General features: G+C 36.9%; 1 long non-coding RNA gene across 1 annotated transcript in view; it reads left to right on the top strand.

Moving 5' to 3' along the window:
• The first annotated feature begins 4,600 nt into the window (after positions 1 to 4,600).
• Positions 4,601 to 22,979, top strand: part of LOC141279767 (uncharacterized) — a 41,574-nt gene continuing 23,195 nt past the window's right edge. The window contains exons 1-2 of the long non-coding RNA XR_012334609.1: positions 4,601 to 4,641; positions 4,872 to 4,962. This is a non-coding gene — a long non-coding RNA (uncharacterized lncRNA). The remainder of the gene's footprint in view (positions 4,642 to 4,871; positions 4,963 to 22,979) is intronic.

The following is a 22,979-nucleotide window of genomic DNA, read 5'->3' as shown; positions in this document are numbered from 1 at the left end:
GAAATGATGCAAGGTTTACTGCATGGGCAGAGAAGTTGCTCTGCTCCTTTATTCCCTACATATACCAAATGCAAACAGTGCCAGATTATATTTTGAATCTTGTTGAAGAGGTTATCAGCAGAACACATTTCAAAACAACGATTAGAACCACAACTATTCTAAAGTCACAATTGGAATGCTCATGAATTCAGAGTCTCTGTTAGGAGTTTTGAGATTTTAAAATTTGAAATAGTTAATTTGGAAAAAAAATGGCCAAATACATGTGACTTAGTTTTGCTTAAATTACTTAGTTTGATAGCCAATAGTTATTTAAAAAGACTAAAGTTTAATGACATTCTGCTATTAAGTTACTCTGTTAAGTTTTTTGGTTTTTTTGGTGGAGGATGGTCCATGGTTTTGTGAAAGTGATAAAACACTAGATCCATCTTTGTATACCTAGGACAAAATAATTAGCTTCACATCCTTTCAGAAAAATGCCCAATTCAAACAAATAACTACCTGTTTTAATTATACAGCTTTTTAATACCAGAGAAAGTTGAGTGGCGACTCTTAGAAATTTAGGAGACAGTGTATAAAATCCTATGCCATAAGCTGGGTCTGCACCTGTGGATGACAGAATCTTTAGTACAGAACTAAGAGGCTGAACAGATTAAGGAATGATCATCAATCTACACAATTTAATATGATTCCCCGTTTACTGTCACTAATTTTCATTAATAGTCCTATATTTCATTTGAGAAAAGTGAATTATATCTTTCTCTTTTCCTTACATCCACATGCTTCTTGGTTGAAGGATCTGGGACTTACAACATTGGGTAGTTAGAGATTAATGAACAGTGTAAGATATATGGATCCTTTAAAATATCAAAGATAATCTCTTGATAACTATATTGGTTATTTGGCAGCTGTCTTATAGATGACAGAATAGACTGTGAATTTTTACAGAGTAAAATAATTCAGCATTAAGGACAACTCCTGTCTTTAGAACACTATTTTGAAAAATTTGCCTGTATAGTCTGAAGATTCAATTAAATGAATCAATTGTGTTAGCATATTTGTGTTAATTTAAAAATAGTGCATTGAAACAAAATTAACATAATACGTGGGTAAAATTAAGAAAAAAAAAACAAATTCCCCTCTCTTATTCTTTTAATTTTAATTGTCAAAAAGGAAAAAAACACAAAAAGATTGATAATATCTACTGTAAGAGAAGATATGGAAAAAAGGACTGTGCACTGTTGGTGGAAGTATAAATTGAAAAGAAATTTTTGGAGAAGCATTTGGCAAAAAACACCATCAAAACTTTAAATGTGTATACCGTTTGACCCAGAAATTTCGTCTTAGTAATATATCATACAGAAAATTTCAATTATCCTATAGAAAAGTTCAAAGATGTTCCTTCCAGCATTATTTGTAATAGAGAAAACAGAGATAACTGAAATAACAATCATTAGGGTGTGTTACATGAATTATAATGCATTCTTATGAAGGATATATGGCTGTACAAAATGTGGTCAATACAGATATGATAAGTTGTCGAGAAAAAAATGTAGAACAGTACCTCATTCATGTAATATGCTATAATTATTTTTTTGTTGCATGACTTTTTGCTTTTCACTTAGGTTAATAATTATCTTGCTATTTTGTTTTCTTAGTTTTCTATGTACTTATCCCTTATTTACTTTTAATGTTTCCCTAAATTTTCTTAATCTCCTCTGATGAAACACATCAGATATTATATCAATTTCATGTCCTTGGGGACATCTGTCCTGGAGTTCGCTGATCTCCTCAACTCTCAGCTGGTTGCTGTCTAGTTCTCATCTTGGTCTCCATTTACCATCATCCCAAGCGGAACCCTTCACCTTTCTCCAGAGTGGCATCTTCTGTTTCCTGCATGCAATGCCTTTCCCTTTTCTGGTGTACTCCATCATTTTGACAAAAGCACCTCCTTCTGTAACTTCATGAGATAGTAAGTGTTTTGCAACCTTTAGCGGATATTGTTGGTGCCCTCTCCGGATTATTTTGATATTCAAAATTCCGTATCTGTTGCTGGATATGACTACAAGCACTTCTGGCTCTCCATCAAAGGGTTTCTCTTTGTTCATACACAGGAGAGGCTCTCGGGCAATGATGGATCAGCTTTTTCACCCCTTGGCAAGGATGGTTAAGATGCATGTTCTACCTGTCTCCTGCTGTTTCTCAGGAGGATTGAGTCCCAGTTGTTCATAGAGGGGATCTATTCAATAAAATATGCTTTTCTTGCTCCCCTCTCTTCCTTGTCTGAATTCTCCATTCCCCTGCTAGTGCTCCCTGGGATCACCTGCAAATAAACTGTTTGCACCAAAACCCTCATCTCAGGGATTGTTTCTGAGGGAACCCAAATCAGAGATATCTTTCATGCCTGAAAAGATCTTTAGAGTTGACCCCCATATTTATGGCTATTTTAGCTAGATATAGAATTCTAAGTTGGAAGTCATCTTCTGAAATTTGAAGTTACTGCTCCATTATATTTTAGCTTCTGTTGTTTTTGAAAAATTTAATGCCATTCTGATTCCTAATATTTTGCACGTAACTTGATTTTTTTTCCTCTCTGGAACTTTTAGGTCTTTCTTTTTGTCTGTAGTGTTCCAAAATTTCATAATAATGTGTTGTACTGTAAATGCATTTTCTTTTATTGTGGTGGGTATTGGACAAACTCTTTCAATTTGTGAAACTCCTACCCTTCAAATCTGGGATATTTTTCTGATTTTTTAAATAATATTTCTTCCTCATTTTCTGTGTCATCTCTATCTGGAACTCTTATTATCTGATGTTGGACCTCCTGAACTATCCTCTAACTTTCTTAATGTTTTCTCCTTTTTTCCCCACCTCTGTCTTTTTGCTTTACTTTTTGGAGATTTTTCTTAGTTTTCCAACTATTCTATTGAGTTTGTTGTTTCTTTGACCTTAAAATTTAATTTCAAGATCTTCAAATGCATTTTTTCCTTTAAATTTTTTACAGTAATATTTAGTCTTATTTTGTGGTTGCTATTATCTTTCCATATCTCACTAAGGATATAAATGATAGCTTTTATTTGAAGTTTTCTTCTTCCAGAGTCTCTTTCCTCCAAGAAGTTTTTTCTCCCTCTCTTTGTGAGCTATGCATTTTATGTTAGAAAATTATCTGTCATCTGGTGATCCCTGGTTGTTTCCTTCAGGACACTCAAAAGTTGATTGAAAACTCTGTGGGCATGAATGGAGCTGCCACCTGTGTGTTTCACTGTAGTATCACGTGGTCAGACTACTATATAATCTTTATGTTTACTACTTTTGATAATTGAGTAATCCTTCACAGAGTAAATATAATGTAATAATGACCGATATTGAGCTGCTGATTGATATTGAGTTGCCTTTAAAGTTCTGCTACTAGAAATAATTCTCAAATGGACATCTTTTTACATGTATTGAGTTATTTCTTTGGAAGAGAGTTCATTTTCTGTGTTTGTCAGGAAGATTCAGTGGAGCAGGAAATAGCAATCAGGCCTCTGTGATGGCAACATTGTAGTAAGGTTATTGCCTTTCCTCAGAATAAACCTCTTTGTGAGCCTAGGTCAGTGGGTGAAAGAGTCTAAGTCTCTTTAGAATTTCTCAGTTGCAAAGCCAAATTCATCTTAATTTGATTCATTGGAATATCATTCTGTTGTTCAGCTTTAGAGAGGAAGATATTTTTCTAGAGGTGGTACTTTCTTAGAGTGCCTAAGAATGTCACTGATAGAGAAATTTAAATGTAGAATTCAATGGTTCCATATTACTAGAACTTAAAAATTTGGTGATTGTAATGGTCATAAGTGATATAGGATGGCTAAGCATGTAGATGATATTTTTCCTAGTCAGATTTACTGAGGCAGTAATGGGGTGGGTCTACAAAAAATTGCTTGTTAATATTTTTGTACAGAAGGAACTGGACTGGCATACCAATCTGCTTCTCTCAGCAACTGAGCTCTCTGGTAATGTATCTCTAATTTGTCTCTGTTTTATCTTATTACCTGGGGATAGTTGACAGCAAGTAACAGGTAAATGGATGGACTTAAAGCCATTCATTTACTCTCCTAAAAAGTGTTATTTAACCATTGTTATGGATTGCATTGTTTCTCCCCCCCAAAAAATGTTGGAGTCCTGACCTCCAGTACCTTAATATATGACCTCTTTTTGAGATAGGTCTTTATAGAGGTAATCAAGTTAACATGAGTCATTAGCGTGGGCCTTAATTCAGTATGACTGGTGTCTTTATAAAAAGAGGAAATTTGGACACAGATACATTCATAGAGGGAAGATGATGTGAAGAAACATAGGGAGAGATGCATCTACAAACCAAGGAGAGGTGCCTGGAGCAGATGCTTCCCTTATAGGCCTCAGAAGGAACCAACCCTGCTGGCGCCTTGATTTTGGGTTATTAGCCTCCATTAACCATGAGACAATAAATTTCTGTCATTTAAGCCCCTTGTTTGTGGCATTTTGTTATGGCAGCCCTAACAAATTAAAATAACCGTTTATTCTATTCTAGCTTGTTAATCCAGCTCCTTCTGCCACTTCCTCCAAGTACTTTTTCACTGAAGAAAATCTTAATTTTAGGAGAATGTTAAGTTGACTTACACTAAATAGGTAATTGTTTTCTAACCCCCCAATACTAAGTAGTAATATATTTTGAAATATAACTTTTTTTCCCTCTCATTATTTCTGAGTTTGGAAAAAATAATCTCATTAGAAATATTGTTTTCAAATACATTAACAACCCAATTAAAATATAGACTTCTGGGTTTTGCCTGGATTGTAGGGATAAAGCTAGTTATGAACCCAACACTTAAGCTTACTATGTTTTCTCTTCTGTTCAGATCAAGCTGGCAGGTCTGTAATAGAAAAAGTGCTGAATGGTCATTACCAGTGTGCGATGAAATTATTGATGAATGTTTGACAGCTTGTAAGGTACAGTAATGTTACTCAGATGTTTCTTTTTTTCCTTGTGACATGGGCAGTATGGTAATTACAGTATATTTAAAATCATTGCTTACAGGGAAATGACTCACTCCAATATACAGTACTTAGTTGGATACCTGGCCATGGATATAGACAAATATCTTTCTGTTTATGGCTTTTCCTAAGATATGAGAAATCAGACAGAGGCTTATGTTCTTTAGAAAGTTTACAGTATATTTTTCATTTTAATGAGATGCCTGTTTAAATTCAAAACTAGTGTTTTACAGTGACATTTCATATGCACTGACATGTCATCATGTCATACACATGCTAGCCAGGACTTATAAACTAAAACACCAGAGCTGTCCCAAGAGTCTCCAAATAGCTATGGAATGAGTATTATGCATGAATAGGTGAAGCCTCTTTGCTTGTGCACTTGCCATTTTTTACTGACCTTGTTTGGAGCTGAACACTGCTGCAGGCGCCCTTAAATTGATGACCTATGACAGGTTCTCAGTTGAGTAGTCAAACAGCCAAATTTACTATAAGTTCTTTTTCTATTCTTTCTGGCCCATTTGCCCAACTAATAATAGTTACTGTTATTCTTGACTCTACTAGTGACTGAACAGTCACTTTTTATCTAGTATTTTTTATTCAATAAAAAACAGTCCAGGGGCTTCCCTGGTGGTGCAGTGGTTGAGAGTCTGCCTGCCAACGCAGGGGACACGGGTTCGAGCCCTGGTCTGGGAAGATTCCACATGCTGCAGAGCAACTAGCCCCGTGAGCCACAACTACTGAGCCTGTGCGTCTGGAGCCTGTGCTCCGAAACAAGAGAGGCCACGACAGTGAGAGGCCCATGCACCGCAATGAAGAGTGGCCCCCGCTTGCCGCAACTAGAGAAAGCCCTCGCACAGAAACGAAGACCCAACACAGACAAAAATAAATAAAAATTAAAAACAAAAAACAACAGTCCAACTTATGTGAAAAATTATTGTGTGAAGAAAGAAACCAAAAATTGACATATTTATTATTCATCATGGTCAAAGACCTATCATCATTTATGTCCTCATTAAGTGTTATTCATGATGGAGTTGAAATTGACCATATATTGGGGCTGGTCTGCTCTTAGAGTTTTCGAATTGGTCTCCCTTTCACCAGCTTGTCAGTTTTCAGTTCTTCTAACACATAGACACATGTCAAGTGTCATGAAATCTTTTTGTCTTTCAGTGGGTCTCCAGCTTTAGAGGCTAGAGTGGCTGCCATTTCAATCATCTACCTCCACCCACAACAACCTAGATATGACTTCCCTGGTCAATTACCATCCATTCCCTTGGCTGAAATAGATGCTGATGACTCTCAGGACCATGTCTCCCATTCCCCACCTCCCTCTTAAACTCCGGACATATCTTATGATTACAAAAATATTGAGTGCTTTCTGTGTCCCATGGGTATGTCAGACTTAACATGTCCTAACCCAAGCTGTTATTTTTTTTCTCTAGAACTCCTCCCTTTCTCAAAGAGCATTGAGGCCTCCATCAATATAATTGTTACTCCTATAGTCTCCCAAACGAGAATATCTGTTGGTCTTCAGCACCTCTCTTTCCCTTACCCCCTCATATGTAATTATCATCAAAATCTATTAATTCTTTCCTCTAAATCTCTTTGTTCCTTCCTCTGGATTCCCACCATGGCAGGCTTAGTTTATGACCTTATTATTGCTTACCTGCGCAATTGAAGAATCTCCTACTTCATCTTTGACCATTTTCTCTTTCAGTCCTCCATTCACACTGTCTCCAGGGTTATATCATTTCAAGCCCTGCTCAGAATCTGGCAGATTCTGACTTTCAATCTGCTGCTTTCGCATTGACATTGAAAGGCCTGTGCAGTCTCAAGTTAAACCAAATATCAGAGCTCCAGGTAAAGCTCCATTTCTTACTATGCTAAGTGAGTCTGGTTCCCTACCTATGTGATTCTTTTTAATTCACAATGATTTTGCAAAGCCTGTGTCCCCTCTGTCACAGAAGGGCACTGCTATTTGTCCATTTGCTGGAACTGGAAACCAAAAACCTCACAGTAATCCTCAACTCTTCTTTCTTCATACACAGGCCCAAACCAGATGTTTCTTATATATGCCCAAGACTTTCTATCTCTCCTGTTATGAACCTAGTAAACTACCATTGTCTGTCTCCTGGATTCCTATAAGAATTTCTGACCTAATCTCCCTGTCTCGGAGCCTGCTTCTTTTCCATCCTTCTGTCACATGATCTATCTTCTAGAATGCACAGTTTATCAGGCCCTCCTTTTAAAAGCATTTCAAAGGCTCTCCACAGATTTTAGGATAAAAACTAAACTGAAATTGGCTACTGCCTTTTCCCCAGCTGCATGTTCCTCTACTTTCCTTCTGGCCTTCTCCCTTCCATGCTTTAGCCATACTGAACTTCTTCCCTTTTCTTTAACATCATATACTCTCTTACTTCCAAGTCTTTGTACATGTTAGACCTTCTCCCTGGAATCATCCTCCCTTTCCTCTTCACTTGGCTAACTCTTATTTAGCTTTTAGATCTCAACTAAATGTAACTTCCTCTGGGCAGGATTCCTTCTCATCCCTTGGTTATATTAGGTGCCTTCTGTATGTTCTGACATAACAGCCCGCTTTCCCTTATTAGAACACTGATCATAATTGACTGTAATTACTTGTTTAATTAAGCCTCTCATGTTTCCCCAGATATAAAGTGAGGTAAGGGGGGATATCTTGTCTATTGTATAATCCAAGTCTAGCATAGTGCTGGGTAGCTGGCACATACTTGATAAATATTCACTTATTAGGCTTGTAGTGAGACAAACACAGAGTACTTTACGAAAATGCCTACACAAAGCAGATGTTGAACCAATGTATAGTGAATCAATATTCTTCTCCTTGACTGAAATGTCTTTCCTTCCTTTGCCTGTGTGGTTAAAAAAAGAAAATCCTTAAAGAATCTGATCAGAAGTCATGTTTTAAAGTCTTGCCAGATCCCTTCATCCTCTCCTCATTTATACCCTTCTCAACATGCAAATTAACTCCTTCCTGGCTTTGCATTTCTGGTAGCATAAACATCTGTTAAAAACTATAATGTATTGGGGTGTTTATGTGAACACTAAAAAACAATGAGATCTAAGATTAGTGATCATAACTCATTTATGTTTGGTTTCCAAGTGATCATAACTTATTTATCTTTGACTACTAGAATACCTAGCTCAAAATATTTACTGAACATATGAATGAATGAGTGAAGAACTGGTGAATTAATATCAATGCCTACATTCCTTTGTCTGGTCTTCATAGGTCCCTTCCAATTGTCTTTTCTTACCCCTCTTGAGCATCTCAGTTCTTAGTTCTTTACTCCAACAACAAGTCAAACGTGGCTTTGCTCATGTGACTTGTTCATTTTCTCTCCTACACCTTTACACACATCATTTTACCCACCTCTCCCATTGCCCATGCCTCCTGCACAGCCCAAGTTGAAATTCCTGCCAGTATTTGACCTCTGATTATTATGGTTATGCATTTATTTAGTGATTTCCTTGCTCTTTTGTCTTCTGTTTACAAAATTAAGATTTTTCCATTTATACTTAGTACTTCTTTACTTTTTTTGGTTCTTTTTTAAAAAAATGAGGTAAGATTGGTATATAACATTATATAAATTTCAGGTATTTCTACATTATAAATCAATATTTGTATGTACTACAAAGGGATCACCACCATGAGTCTAGCTACCATCCATCACCATACAGTTGATCCCTCTCATCCATTTGCCGTCTCCCTAACCCCCTTCTCCTCTAATTATCACCAGACTGTTCTCTGTAATTATGAGTTTGTTTTGTTTGTTTGTATTTTAGATACCACAAATAAGTGAAGAAAGCAGTGTTTCTTTATTTTTCTGACTTATTTCACTCAGCATAATACCCTCAAGATCCATTCATGTTGTTGCAAATGGCAAGATTTGTTTATTTTTTATGGCTGCATAGTATTCCATTTCCATATATATCTCAGGTCGTCTTTATCCATTCATCAGTTGATGGACAACTTAGGTTGTTTCTGTATTTGGGCTGTTATAAACAATGCTGCAATAAACATAGGTATGCATGTGTGTTTTCAAATTAGTGTTTTCATTTTCTTGGCATAAATACCCAGGAGTGGAATAGCTAGATCAATGACAGCTTTATTCTTAATTTTTTGAGGACTCTCTATACTGTTTTCCATAGTGGCTGCACCAATTTACATTCTTACCAACAGTGTATGAAGGTTCCCTTTTATCCACATCCTCCTTAACACTTATATTTTCTTGTTTTTTTGATAATAACGATTCAAACAGGTATGAGGTGATATCTCACTGTGATTTTGATTTGCATTTCCTTGATAATTAGTGATTTTTTCATGTGTCTGTTGGCTATTTGTATGTCTTCTTTGGAAAAATGTCTATTCAGATCATCTGCCTATTTTTGTTGTTGTTAAATTGTGTAGGTTTTTTATATATTTTGGATATTAACCCCTTATCATATATATGATTTGCAAATATCTTATCCCATTCAGTAGATTTCCTTTTGTTTTGTTGATGGTATTCTTCACTGTGCAGAAGCTTTTAAGTTTAGTATAGTCCCATTTGTTTATTTTTGCTTTTGTTTCCCTTACCTTTGGAGCCAGATTGGAAAAAAATCACTGAGACCAGTGTAAAAAGGTTACTATCTATGTTTTCGTCTAGGAATTTTATGGTTTCAGATTTTATATTTAAGTCTTCAATACATTTCCAGTTAATTATGGTGTAAGATAGTGTTCTAGTTTCATTCTTTTGCATACAGCTGTCCAGTTTTCCCAAGAACATTTATTAGAGAGGCCTTTCTCCAGTGTTTGTTCTTGGTACATTTGTCATAAATTACATGTCCATATATGTGTGAGTTTATATCTGGGCTCTCTATTCTATTCCATTAATCTGTATGTCTCTTTTTATACTAATACCATACTGTTTTGAGTACTATAGTTTTGTAGTATAGTTTGAAATCAGTAAATGTGACACCTCCAGCTTTGCTCCTCTTTCTCAAGATTGCTTTGGCTATTCAGGGTCTTTTGTGGTTCCATACAAATTTTTAAATTATTTGTTCTAGTTCTGTGAAATGTGCTATTGGAATTTTGATAGGAATTTCATTGAATCTATAGATTGCTTTGTGTAGTATGAACATTTTAACAATGTTAATTCTTCCAATCTATGAGCATGGAAAATCTTTCCATTTATTTGTGTCTTCTTCAGTTTCTTTCATCAATGTCTTATAGTTTTCAGTGTACAGTTCTTTCACCTTCTTGGTTAAATTTATTCCTAGGTATTTTGTTCTTTTTGATGCATTGTAACTGGGATTGTTTTCTTAATATCTGTTTTCTGATAGTTCCTTATTAGTGTGTAGAAACATCAAAGATTTTTTATATGTTGATTTTGCATCACAGAGCTTTACTGAATGTAGTTTTTAGTTCTAAGATTTTTGTTGGTGGAAACTTTAGGGCTTTCTATAAATAGTATCATGTCATCTGCAAACAGTGACAGTTTTACTTCTCCCTTTCTGATTTGAATGCCTTTTATTTCTTTTTCTTGCCTTGTTGCTGTGGCTAGGAACCCCAGTACTGTGCTGAATAAAAGTAGTGAAAGTGGGCATTGTTTGTCTTTTTTTCTGATCTTAGAGGAAAAGCTTTCAGCTTTTCACCATTGATTATTATTAAAATTTTATTTATTTATTTTTGGTTGTGATGGGTCTTCATTGCTGTGCTTAGGCTTTCTCTAGTTGCAGCGAGTGGGTGCTACTCTTCATTGCATTCTTGTTTCTTGAAGTAGGCCTGTATTGCTATGAACTTCCCTCTTATAACTGCTTTTGTAGTGTATTCTGCTGCATTTGGATGGAATGTTTTGTATATATCTATTAAGCGTATCCGATCTAATGTATTATTTAAGGCAGATGTTTTTCCTTCTTGATTTTCTTTCTGGATGATCTGTCCATTGATGTAAGTGGGGTGTTAAAGTCCCCTATTATTATCTCATTCCTGTTTATTTCCCCTTTAGGTCTGTTAATATTTGCTTTATATATTTAGGTGCTCCTATGTTGGGTACATGCATATTTACAAATGTTATAGCTCCTCGTTAAATTGACCCCTTCATCATGTAATGCTGATCTATGTCATTTATTATAGTCTTTGTTTTAAGGTTTATTTTATCTGATACTACTCCAACTTTCTTTTGGTTTCCATTTACATAAAACATCTTCTTCCATTCCTTCACTTTTAGTCTGTGTATGTCTTTAGATCTGAGGTGGGTCTCTTGTAGGCAGCAAATAAATAAGTCTTATTTTTTTTTAATCCATTCAGCAACTAAGTTTTTTGATTGGAGAATTTAGTCCATTTACATTTAAAGTAATTATAGATAGGTATGTACTTACTGTCATTTTGCTAATTGTTTTCTGGCTATTTTGTTGTTACTCTGTGTTCCTTTCTTCTTTTGTTGCTCTCTCCCTGTGTGGTTTGATGACTTTCTTTAGTGTTATGTTTAGATTCTATTCTAGTTATTTTTTGTGTTTCTTTTGATACTATGGGTTTTTGCTTTGTGGTTACCATGAGGCTCACATATATCAGTCTATGTATATACCAGTCTATTATAAGTTGATAGCAAGTTAAGTTTGAACACATTCTAAAAATCCACATTATTACTCCCCCTTCCCACATTGTTTATCTTTGACATCACATTTTATATCTTCGTATTTGGTGTATCCCTTTACTAATTGTTGTAGTTTTAGTTGTTTTTACTACTTTTATCTTTTAACCTTCATATTAGCTTTATGATTGATTAGTCTGCTACCTTTACTATATATTTACCTTTACCAGTGAGATTTTTCCTTTCTTTTGTTTTCTTGTTACTAATTAGTACCCCTTTTCAAGCTTAGAGAAATCCCTTCAACATTTCCTGCAAGTCCAGTTTAGTGGTGGTGAAGTTCCTTAAGTTTTGCTTGTCTTGAAAACTCTTTATCTCTCCTTCAATTCTGAATGAGAGCTTTGCCAGGTAAAGTATTCTTGGTTGGAAGTTTTTTGCTTTTTGGCACTTTGAGTATATCATGCTACTCCTTTGTGGCCTGCAAAGTTTCTGCTGAAAAAAAATCTGTGGATGGTCTTATGGGGGTTTCCTTATATGTAACAAGTTGTTTTTCTCTTGCTGCTTTTAAGATTCTCTCATTTCCTTTAACTCTTAACACTTTGACTGTAATGTATCTTGGTGTGGATCTCTTTGGGTTCATCTTATTTGGAACTCTCTGTGCCTCCTGAATTCAGGTTAGGGAAGTTTTCAACCATTATTTCTTCAAATAAGTTTTCTGTCCTTTTCACTCTCTCTTCTCCTTCTGGGAACCCTTTTAATGCAAATACATTACACTTGATGTTTTTCCATACATTCCTTAAGCTATTTTTTAACTTGTTTTTTCTTTTTGTTGCTGTGTCTATGTGAGTTCCACTGCCCTGGCTTCCAGGTCACTGATTCTTATGCTTCATCTAGTCTGCTGTTGAACCCCTCTAGTATATTTTTCAATTCAGTTACTGTATTCTTCACTTTTGTGACTTCTGTTTGGTACTTCCCTTTGTTGAAGTTCTCTCTGTGTTCACCTATTCTTTTCCCAAGGTTGGTGAGCATCTTTATGACCATTACTTTTAACTCTTTATCAGGTAAATTACTTATCTCTGTTTCATTAAGGTTTTTCTTCCTGGGGTCTTACTTTGTCCTCTCATTTGGAACATATTTCTCTGTTTCCTCATTTTGCTTGACTCTCTGTGTTTGCTTCTTTGTATTAGGCAAAATAACTTTCTATCCCAGTCGTGAAGGAGTGGTCATTGGGAGAGGGTGTTTCAGTCTGCTGTCTGTGCAGTACCCTGGAGATGATAGCCTGCCAAGAACTGTATCTTTGATTGTTTAAGTACTATGGGGCCCAGAAATATAAGCCCCCCTGGCCACCAGTGCCAGGTGTTGTGTGTGGAGTGAGCGCACCCTCTGGGCCTGGCAAGGCAGGAACTGTGGGGTGGATAAGAGCTATGTCAAGGTGAGCCCTCCCACTGCGACCAGTGACATAGGAGCCATGGTGGATGAATGCCAGGCCGACGGTCACTGTGAATGAGTGCCACGTGGAGCCGGCCTGCTCGGTTAGGGGCTTCAGGAGAATGCCAGGGTGGGGCAAGTGGCTTCAGTGAGGCAGATAGGGAGTGCCAAAAATGGTGCATACAAACTCTAGGCTAGGAAAGCAGAAGAAGAAGAAAAGAAAATGGTGCTCACCAACACCTCCATCCCTAGAGAGCATTCCAACAGGCCTCTGCCCCTCTGGTATATGCCCTAAGATTAATCTCCTTCACAAATGGCCCAGGCTCTTTTCAAACTGCTGCTTCTATGCTGGGACTCAGAGCAAATGAGTATGTGCAGGAGCCCTTTGAGAGTAGAGTCTCAGTTTCCTATAGCCCTTTGGTTCTCCTGGATGTAAGCTCCACTGGTTTTCAAAGTCAAATGTTTTGGGAGCTTGTCTTTCTGGTGCAGATCCCAAGGGCCTGATGTGGCACTCAGACCCCTTGATCCTCAGGGAGGAGCTCTGTGTTTGTGATGTCCCTCTTGCTTGTGAGTCACAACAGTGGGGGTGAGGGTCCTGGCAAGACCACGTCTCTGTTCCTCCCACCCATCTCGACGTGGCTTTTTTTTCTTTGTCATTTGTTGAGGAAGAGCTGTTTTGCTGGTCTTCAGGTCCTTTTCAGAGAGAATTGTTCTATATGTAGTTGTAGCTACCGTGTAACTGGGGGAGGAGGTGAGCTTAGGATCTTCCTATGCCTTCATCTTGAACTGCTTCCTCTTGGTGTGTTTTTAAAGGTGTTTTAAAATCTCCTCAGTGATTTTAAGTTTGCCAAGGGTCAGAGAAAGCTGTGTAAGTCAAGATGCAATTCCCAAAACTCAGTGGCTTAAAGCAAAAGACTTCTTTAAAAAAAATCATTCATTCCATATATCTATTGTGGGTCATTTTGGACTTTTTTCAACTTTGTTTTAACTTGGGACCCAAGCTGATAAAGCATCTACTATTTGGATTGTTGCTGATCAGCATAGCAGAGGGAAAGAGATCACAGAAAATTTACACACCGGCTCTTAAAACTTTACCTGGAAGTGACACTGCTCATCTGTGAAGCAAGTCATTTTACCACACCTGATTCTAAGGGGTGGAGAAATGCAACGTTATTGTACACTTGCAAAGAGTGGAAGTCTTTGATGGACAGCACTAATGATCATGTAAGGCATCTATTCCATTTGAAGGTTTGTATAGATTCTAGTACAGAGCTTTGAGCATAGGAGGAATCAGTAAATGCTGGTTAACTCTTTGCTTGACCTAAGCTATATTCATTCCACAGTTCTGCCTTGGCTTGATTTTGAATGGCGGTTCTCTTGGAGATGAAACCCAAGCTCTGAAAAGGCAAGAAAATGAACTGCACCCAAAATACAAAGGCAAAAATCATTGAAAGTGCTTTAGCACTTTCTGAACTTGGCAGTGATAAAGACCTCACTAATAGTGTAGATGAACTTGATATTGTGGCCCTATTTAAAAAGCACTAAATCCTTCCAGCTGGAGATAATTGATGAAATGGCTATATCTCAGAGTTTCTCTGGCTGCCACTAACAATGTTAAATTAGATAACTAACAGCAGCGTTTTGAGGAGATGGAAGCCATCTGATACCAGAGAATAGAAAATAGAAACAGAGAAAAGCATCAGAATCCTGAAAGCTGTTTGTGAGTTTTCTGAAGTTCAAGCTGTACAACCTTAAGAAGTTGAGTTTTAAAGATAATGGACATGGGAAAAGTGATATATATTGTATAGCCTTTTAATTGTGCTTCATGTGGGAGGATAACCACATGTGTGAATAGAAATATCCTGTCGTGTCTTGTTCCTTCTTGTGTCTATTAGTAGCCAGTGAATTGTGATGAGAAAAACAGGACAGTGTGGGCAATGTAGTGTATTGTAGAGTTAAAACCCTCAATTCCATCATTTGTAAAACAGAGATTATACCTTGGAAAAAGTAGCTACCTCACAGGGTTGCTGTGATGATTTAAAAAGATAATGAATGCAAAGAATTTCACTCTATGCCCAGAATTCATTAAATGTCAGCTGTTACGATTATTGTACAATTTTCTTCTTATGCTGGTTATTGGTGTTTGATTTTTTTAAAGATAGTGGTATTTGTTCTATTTCAGAGACCAAAGAAATAAACATTCTACCTTTGATAGGAAAAAAAAGAATAAAACAATACCTATTTTGCCACTCAAAAATCAGTGTTTTTCAAACTGTCATTTGTGATCAATTAGTAGGTCATAAAATTAGTTTAAGTCATGATCAGCATTTAACATAGGAAATAGAATAGAAACATGAGAGTGCATTTGATGTTCAAGAACAAATATTTTTTCATGAAAAGTTTATTTCATGTGTGTAGTATGCCTTTGTTAATGTGTATTTATACTGGGTTAAAATTCAAAATGCAATTCTAACTCTTGGATGTGGCCATAAAGCCTGAAAGTATTAATTCTAAATAAATGTACATGGGTCTCCGTTTATCAAAGACCCCATACCCCAAGGTATGCCTGAATTTCTCTTGAGGATAATTTTCTAAAAATGTTCTTATAAACCACATTTGTTATGTATAGGTATAAAGTACTAAAAATGATGACAAATTGTTTCATGGGGTTTCTGGGGTAAAAGAAAATAATGGATTGAGGAATTTTCTCCCTGTCCCCTTTCATATCCACAAATCCAGTGAGGTTTCCTTTATAACCATTCAAACTATAGCACATTTCAAGTGTAAGAATGTGAGTGTCATTCTGGAATCCTAATGAAATCTGCCTTAAGATTTAAACCCTTGGCCTAGCAGTATAGCCAGTGTGCTGATCTATTCAGCTTTCATTACTGGATGGCCTAAGCACTACTGGAACCCCAAACTTCCATTTTAACAAGCTAAGCACTTCCCAAATATAAAACAAAAGCAAATGAAATTAAAAAGTGGTGTGTTGGGGCTTCCCTGGTGGCGCAGTGGTTGAGAGTCCGCCTGCCGATGCAGGGGACATAGGTTCGTGCCCCGGTCTGGGAAGATCCCACGGAGCGGCTGGGCCCGTGAGCCATGGCCGCTGAGCCTGCGCATCCAGAGCCTGTGCTCTGCAACGGGAGAGGCCACAACAGTGAGAGGCCCGCATACCGCAAAAAAAAAAAAAAAAAAAAAAAAGAAGTGGTGTGTTACAATTGGCCTCTGAGGTGCAGTGGTCTTTCTCTTGGCTTACAAGGCTGGATGTTCAGGCTTCAAATTTTCTATGGCTTCTCTTCCTCAGAGTATGAAGCACATGAGAACAGGAGCCTCAAACTGGTTTTTCTGTCTTTTAGCACTTTTGAATGCACTGCTCAGTCAAGGAAAGCATCATGAGGCACCATTTAGTGAAGGCATTGGGCCAACGCATGGAAAGCTCTTCACGTGGAGGAAACACAATAGACCATCATTAGCGAAGTCTGCTGTATTTTCCTGGCTTTTCCCTGAAGAGACTGCTTCACTTGCAGCTGTATTATTTGGTGTCTATTTCTCTCACACACCTTTCCTACCTCCTTGTATTTTCATTGATGTTTACAAACCATTCTGACCCCTCCATAAAAAGAAAACCAAGCTTTGCATCTCATGTCATTGCATTCTGCTACCCACACCCTGCCTCCCCATGTTGTGGTTATCTGCTGAGCTCTGGGTCCCTGTGTTTTGCAAGTTTTAGCTCCTGACTCCCTGTCACTCTCTCAGCACCACTCCAGTCATCCTTCTTGGCAAATGGTTTATTTGCATATGTAAGCCTTCAGTCAACTGGCCTCTTAGTTCCTGGTCTGTTCTCCCCCCCCACCCCCCCCCACCATTAGCCGGTCCTAACTGTCCTCTCAGCCACTCACTCAGTGATCACATCCTAGACCTTATCTTTACAAGTAACTGTGACCCTCTGCCACTACAGATTTCCCCCCAGCTTTTCTGAGGTACAGTTGACAAATAGAAGTTGTATGTATTTAAATCGTACCGTGATGTTTTGATATAAGTATACATTGTGAAAAGATTGCTACAAGCAAGTTAATACATCCATCTTGTGTGTCTGTGTGCGTGTGTGTGTGTGTGTATGTGTGTGTGTGGTGAGAACACTTAAGATCTACTCTGATAGCAAAGTTCCACAATCTCAGTTGTTTTTTTTTTTTGTTTGTTTGTTTGTTTTTGCGATATGCGGGCCTCTCACTGTTGTGGCCTCTCCCGTTGCGGAGCACAGGCTCCGGACGTGCAGGCTCCGGACGTGCAGGCTCAGCGGCCATGGCTCACGGGCCCAGCCGCTCCGCGGCATGTGGGATCTTCTCGGACCGGGGCACGAACCCGTGTCCTCCGCATCAGCAGGCAGACTCTCAACCACTGCGCCACCAGGGAAGCCCCACAATCTCAGTTTTAAACAGCCCACTCCTTGACCCATACTATTGATATCTGTTTCATAATATTCATGTTTAAATAATCTCAGTTGGATAAAGGGTATTTGTTTTCCGGGTCTATCAAACATAATTTTTTGTACCCACATACTTCTTCACATAAACTTTTTCTCATGCTCTTCTTTGGTTATTTTTAACAGATATGATAATGGCTCATAATTAAACTGCGGAAAATGATGAATGTCTTTTGGGATTTCTTTTGCATCTCTCTCTCCAGTTCTACTCCAATCCCCATTTGTTTGCTGAGTCACGAACTATGCCCCTTGTTTTACAGAATTTCTTATCCCTATATTTGAAGTTTGACCTCTATCAGTTACTGTCCCTCTTTCATTCATTCACTGAACTCTGTGAATTAGAGATTGACGTACCCTTATTGCTATAGTTGCTATAGTTGAGGGTTTATTTGGTTGATTTATGGGATTTGGGTCAATTACTTTAATGGTTTGTTGCAGCATACACGTGTAAACATCACCTGATAAATGCTTCTTCTTTTGTAGCAAATTAGGAAATTACCAATTCATTGTATCATTAAACATTTCCTGCATGTTTTTGTTCTCTTAAGAAAAATGAGCGAATGCTTATATTTTGCATTCAGTCTTTACCATTGCTTTTACATTCAGTAATAAAACAAATATTAAAATTCATGAACTCAGCTATTTTTGGAATAACCAATTATTGGCTCATTGTATTGTAGTTATTTTAATAAAAATATAATCGGTTCACAAATACTTGGCCTGATCTTTTCATTGAGGAAGGAGGTTATTTTTCACTCTGCATTAATTTGCCTTTGCTACTAGAACATAATTAAGTAAATTAATTCCTTCAAGATTTTCTCAAGCACCTCTTGTGCAAGTGAAGGTGCTAAGAAAGCAAAGATGTTTAATCTGTGTTTCCTGTTCTAGAGCTACTTGCGAACTAAACGAAGAGACAGGGCTGAGCCAATGGTTAACCACACTGCAAGCATTTCAGATTTTTGTCCTTAAAACTTTAAATAGCACTCTAATTGTGGCAGACTGGCTAGTTGTTTACCAGACTAGCATCCCCCACCCTCCTTGACAATTAGCTAGATCGTATTTTCCAGAATCCCTTGCAAGCAGGTGTGGACATATGACTATGTCCTGGCCAATGGAATGTAGACAGAAGTGATGAATCCCACTTTTTAATTCTGTCCCATGAAATGGCCATACAACCCTTTATTCTCTCTCTAATACTATCTGCTGGCTGGGTGTCTACACCTAAAGCTGTCTGAAAGTCATGTATTGAATACAGCAGAGCCTCTGTTAGTTTAGGTCCCTGAATGAAGCCGAACTGTCTATGCTGTCACTCCCTGCTGGACAAAAAATAAATCTATGTGTTAGGCCCACAAGATTACAAGGTTTATCTGTTACAAACTCTAGAGTCACAATAACTAATGTACAAATGAACTTAAAAAGCAATCTTGTTCGTTAGAGTCGAGTGTACTTTCATTTTGTGAGAAAATGAGGCTCATAATATATTTGAGATGCATCGTTATGGAAGCTAAATATGGACTTGGTTGTATAATGGGAGACTGCCATGAAATCTAGGAATCACAAATTATTTGCTACTGTTTACTAGAGACTATGAGAAAAAGGAAAAGGGAGTGAGGTCGTGAAAGGTCTTGGGAGTGGATGGGAGCATTACAGGTGTAGTAAATTATTCGGTAACGACATTGTTATATGTTCAAATGCCCATTGATAGGGCTCCCTGGTGTCTTGGATCTACTCTAGACTGTCCTTATTCATTGCCAGGGAGGGTGGAGCTTAATTAAATAAATGTCACTGCCAGGCCCCAGCTGACTCTGTTTCACAATTCTGATCTCTGGACTTCTGTATTACTTGTATACTATTAAGATTTTAAAACATTTACCTTCTGGCCTATAACTATAATTAATTTTTCTATGTGCTGTATATAAGTCGATTTGAGAAGATAATTACCCTCAAACAGTATTCACAATTTTATTATTAGATACATGGTATTCACTGAAGAGCTAAGTAGTTTGATTTTACTCTAAAAGAGAAAAATGTAATCGTATGTCATTAAACATGTGACATTTAATGGCAAATGTTCCAAATATCAGGGAAAAGTGGCATCTCTTTTCTTAGACTTAGGCAATAACTCGAAATCATGCTACATTATAATTTTATTCTTACTTGAATGACTTTTTGATAAAGCATTTTGTTTCCTTTTCTGAGTTCCTAACTGTTCTCCTTTTTTTTTTGGTTATTGACAGAAGAGACATATGCTTTCATTGTGGCATATTTTTACAGAAATACATATGCAAGTAATTTTTTTTAAAGAGTATCTGTGGGAGGCAAGCTTTTTAATTTTTTGCATGTCATAAAATGTCTTGATTTTGTCCTTACAGTTGATTGATAATTAACTGGTTATAGAAATATAGGTTCAAAATAATTTTCCCTGGGAATCTCAAAGGAATTGTGACATTCTTTTAAAGCATTCAGAGTTTGTATGTAAAGAAACCTGCCCCCCTCCCAAATTCACAAGTTTTAGATTTTCTCTTTGTGTTTGAAGTTCTGAAACTTTATCAGAGTATTTCTAAGTGTGCATCTTTACTCTTTGTGCCTGGCACTCAGATGGCTTTTTCTGTATGAAAACTTAAGTGTGTGTGTGTGTGTGTGTGTGTGTGTGTGTGTGTGTGTGTGTGTGTGTGAGAGCGCGTACGCGCTTAGGCTCAGGGAAATTGTCTAATCTTATTTCAATACCTTTCTCCTCCCTATTTATTTATTGCTTTGGTTTTCTCTTTTTGTAACTGCTTTTAAATAGTTCTTGGATTTTCTAGGCTTGTCCATATTCCTTGACTTATTTTGTGTCATATTTTTCCATTTTGTCTTTTTGCTTAATATTCTGGGAGATTTCCTTCTCTTTATCTTCTGTCATTCATAACCATTCTATTATATATATGTTTTTGCTGAGCCAGTATCACTACCTCCTAATATTTACATCTGAGTGTATCATACTGCACTGTATCTGTATGCATGTTTTCCAGTGTAAATCCAAGATCTCAGGCATTTGGTAGAACATTCTAAGTCTCTGGGGGTCCACAAAGCATTGTTTGTGACAACTATTATAAGAGTTTATACCAGAGTGGGCCTTCTACATCTGTGTCAGACTTTCTACTCTTTTAAATAAAAGAGCACTTTTCTAATCCCAGATATTTCTGTCAATATAACTTATCATTTAACTGACACTTCAGCATGATGATTCATCCACCAAGGGGTAACCCGAGGAATCACAGCCTTATTTCCCCACAGTTTTGAGATGGATCGTACTCAGCCACAGCCTGTGGGAAGACAGTAAGCATGGATGTAGATATGATGACTGCTAATGCTTGTTCTTCTACTAGCAGCTTAGTTCTTCATTAATAATTGCTGTGGTGTAAATGGCTGGGTGAACCCCAGTGCCTCATGTGATGGGTCTCACTCTCTGAAGGTGGAGTGTAGTAGATCGAAGGAAGCTGCTCATTTGGAACTCTGATTTATATTTGACAATATATATATTGTTCTGGTGAAGAAATAAGCCTTACAAGTTTTCTTTTTTTTTGAAATAAAAAACAAAGTCAAGTCTGCATTTTCAATCTATGTTGCTGACCCAGACTTTGTTGACAAGTAAAATTAGTTTTTTTGAGGAGAAAGTAGCTAAAGGGCTCTATTTGTGATTATTAAAGATTGAATTATATATGAAGTGATTCACCTTGGGATCAAACTTTATTCTGGGTCATCCAAACAACTATCTAAAGTTGCCAAAGAAACACAATGAAACAAGTTCTTGGAGAGTGTCATTTGAAAACTGACCAATAAATAAAATAAAATTTTAGGAGTTTAGAGCAATAATAAAGATATCAATATACTCTAGGTGTGTAAAACCTTGCTAGGAATTTTTACTCGACAGAAGCCAATTTTTTACTCGACAGAAGCTATTTTTTTAATAGATGCAGGAGGGCAGGAGTTCCCTTCTCTTTGTAGAATGCTGAGAATCTTTATCATAAATGTGTGTAGGATTTTGTCAAATGCTTTTGTTGCATTTACTGAGATGGTTATGTTGTTATTCTTTTTTGGTTGGTTAATATAGTAAATTACTTTAACTGAATTTTCGAACGTTAAAACAATCTTGCATTCTTGGAATGAAACCCTCTTGGTTATGGTGTATTATCTTTTCATATATTGCTAAATTTAATTTGTTAAAATTATGTTTAGGATTTTTGTATCTATGTACATGAGATATATTGTTCTGCAGTCTTCTTAAAATGTGTTTTTCTGGTTTTGGTATTGGGGTAATACTGGCTTTATCATAAAATGAATTGGGTAGTAGTATTTTCTATTTTTCTAGAAGAGTTTGTGGAGACTGATTATTTCTTCCACAAATAATTGGTAGAGTTCACCAGGGAAGACATCCAGGCCCTGATATGTCTTTGTGGGAAGGGTTTTAAGTATAACACTTTAAAATGCATATAAGGCTATTCAGATAATCTACATTTTCTTGGGGAAACTTTGGGCCTTTTACACGTTTCATCTAAGATGTTAAATTTTTTTGCTCACATTTGTCTGAAAAAGTATTTATTTTACCATTATTTTTGCAAGATAATTGACTGAGTAAAGAATTTAGGTTGACAGGTTTTTGGTTTTGTTTGTTTGTTTGTTTGTTTTTTCTCTTTTTAGTACCATGAAAGAACTTTCCACTATCTTTTAGCTTGCAAAATTCCTGGTGAGAAGTGAACTGTTATTGTTATGTTTCCTTCATTTTACAAGATGTATCTTTTTTCTTCTGGCTGCTCTTATGACTTTACCTTTAATACTAATTTTCAGCAACTTGATTATGATGTGTCCTTGTGTGGTTTTCTTCATGTTTCTTCTGCACTGCTTTTGTTGAGCTTCTTGGATCTGTGGATTTATGGTTTTAAACAAGTTTAGAAAATTTTTATTCATTATTTTTATCTGGGGTTGTTAGAATTGATTATACTGCCTCCCATATTTCAGTTAATCCCTATGGTTTTTATCCATGTTTTATACTTGACCTTCTTCAGGTCTGTGTGTTAGGCCTCTCTAGACCACTTCAGGGCAGGGCAGCCCTTTGTCCACCTGTAACCTCCTCTGTGCACATTCTGTGATGTGCCTTTCTTGGCCCCTTTTTCTCAGTGATCACATCTCCATACTCTTTATATAGTCATATGCAAGAATTAATTGAAATCTTTTGTCTATTAATTGTTCCTTTCCCATGCTCATGAAGGACTCAACTCAAATGGCCTTCTTTGACCACCTTGTTCAATATTAAATTTTCCCAGGGTTGACATGATTTATGTCTCTCAAAACACTTGTAATTCTCCAAATGGTCTTATTTGTTCGCTTGTTTCTTATCTGTCCCACCAGAATGTAAGTTTCATGAGGGCAGGGACTTTATTTTGTTCACATTATGATCCCCAGAACCTGGA

This window comes from Tursiops truncatus, chromosome 1 (assembly GCF_011762595.2).
Source record: "Tursiops truncatus isolate mTurTru1 chromosome 1, mTurTru1.mat.Y, whole genome shotgun sequence".
Classification (NCBI taxonomy): Eukaryota; Metazoa; Chordata; class Mammalia; order Artiodactyla; family Delphinidae; genus Tursiops; species Tursiops truncatus.
Note: the sequence above shows the minus strand (reverse complement) of the source record. Positions and strands in the feature narration are given on the sequence as shown.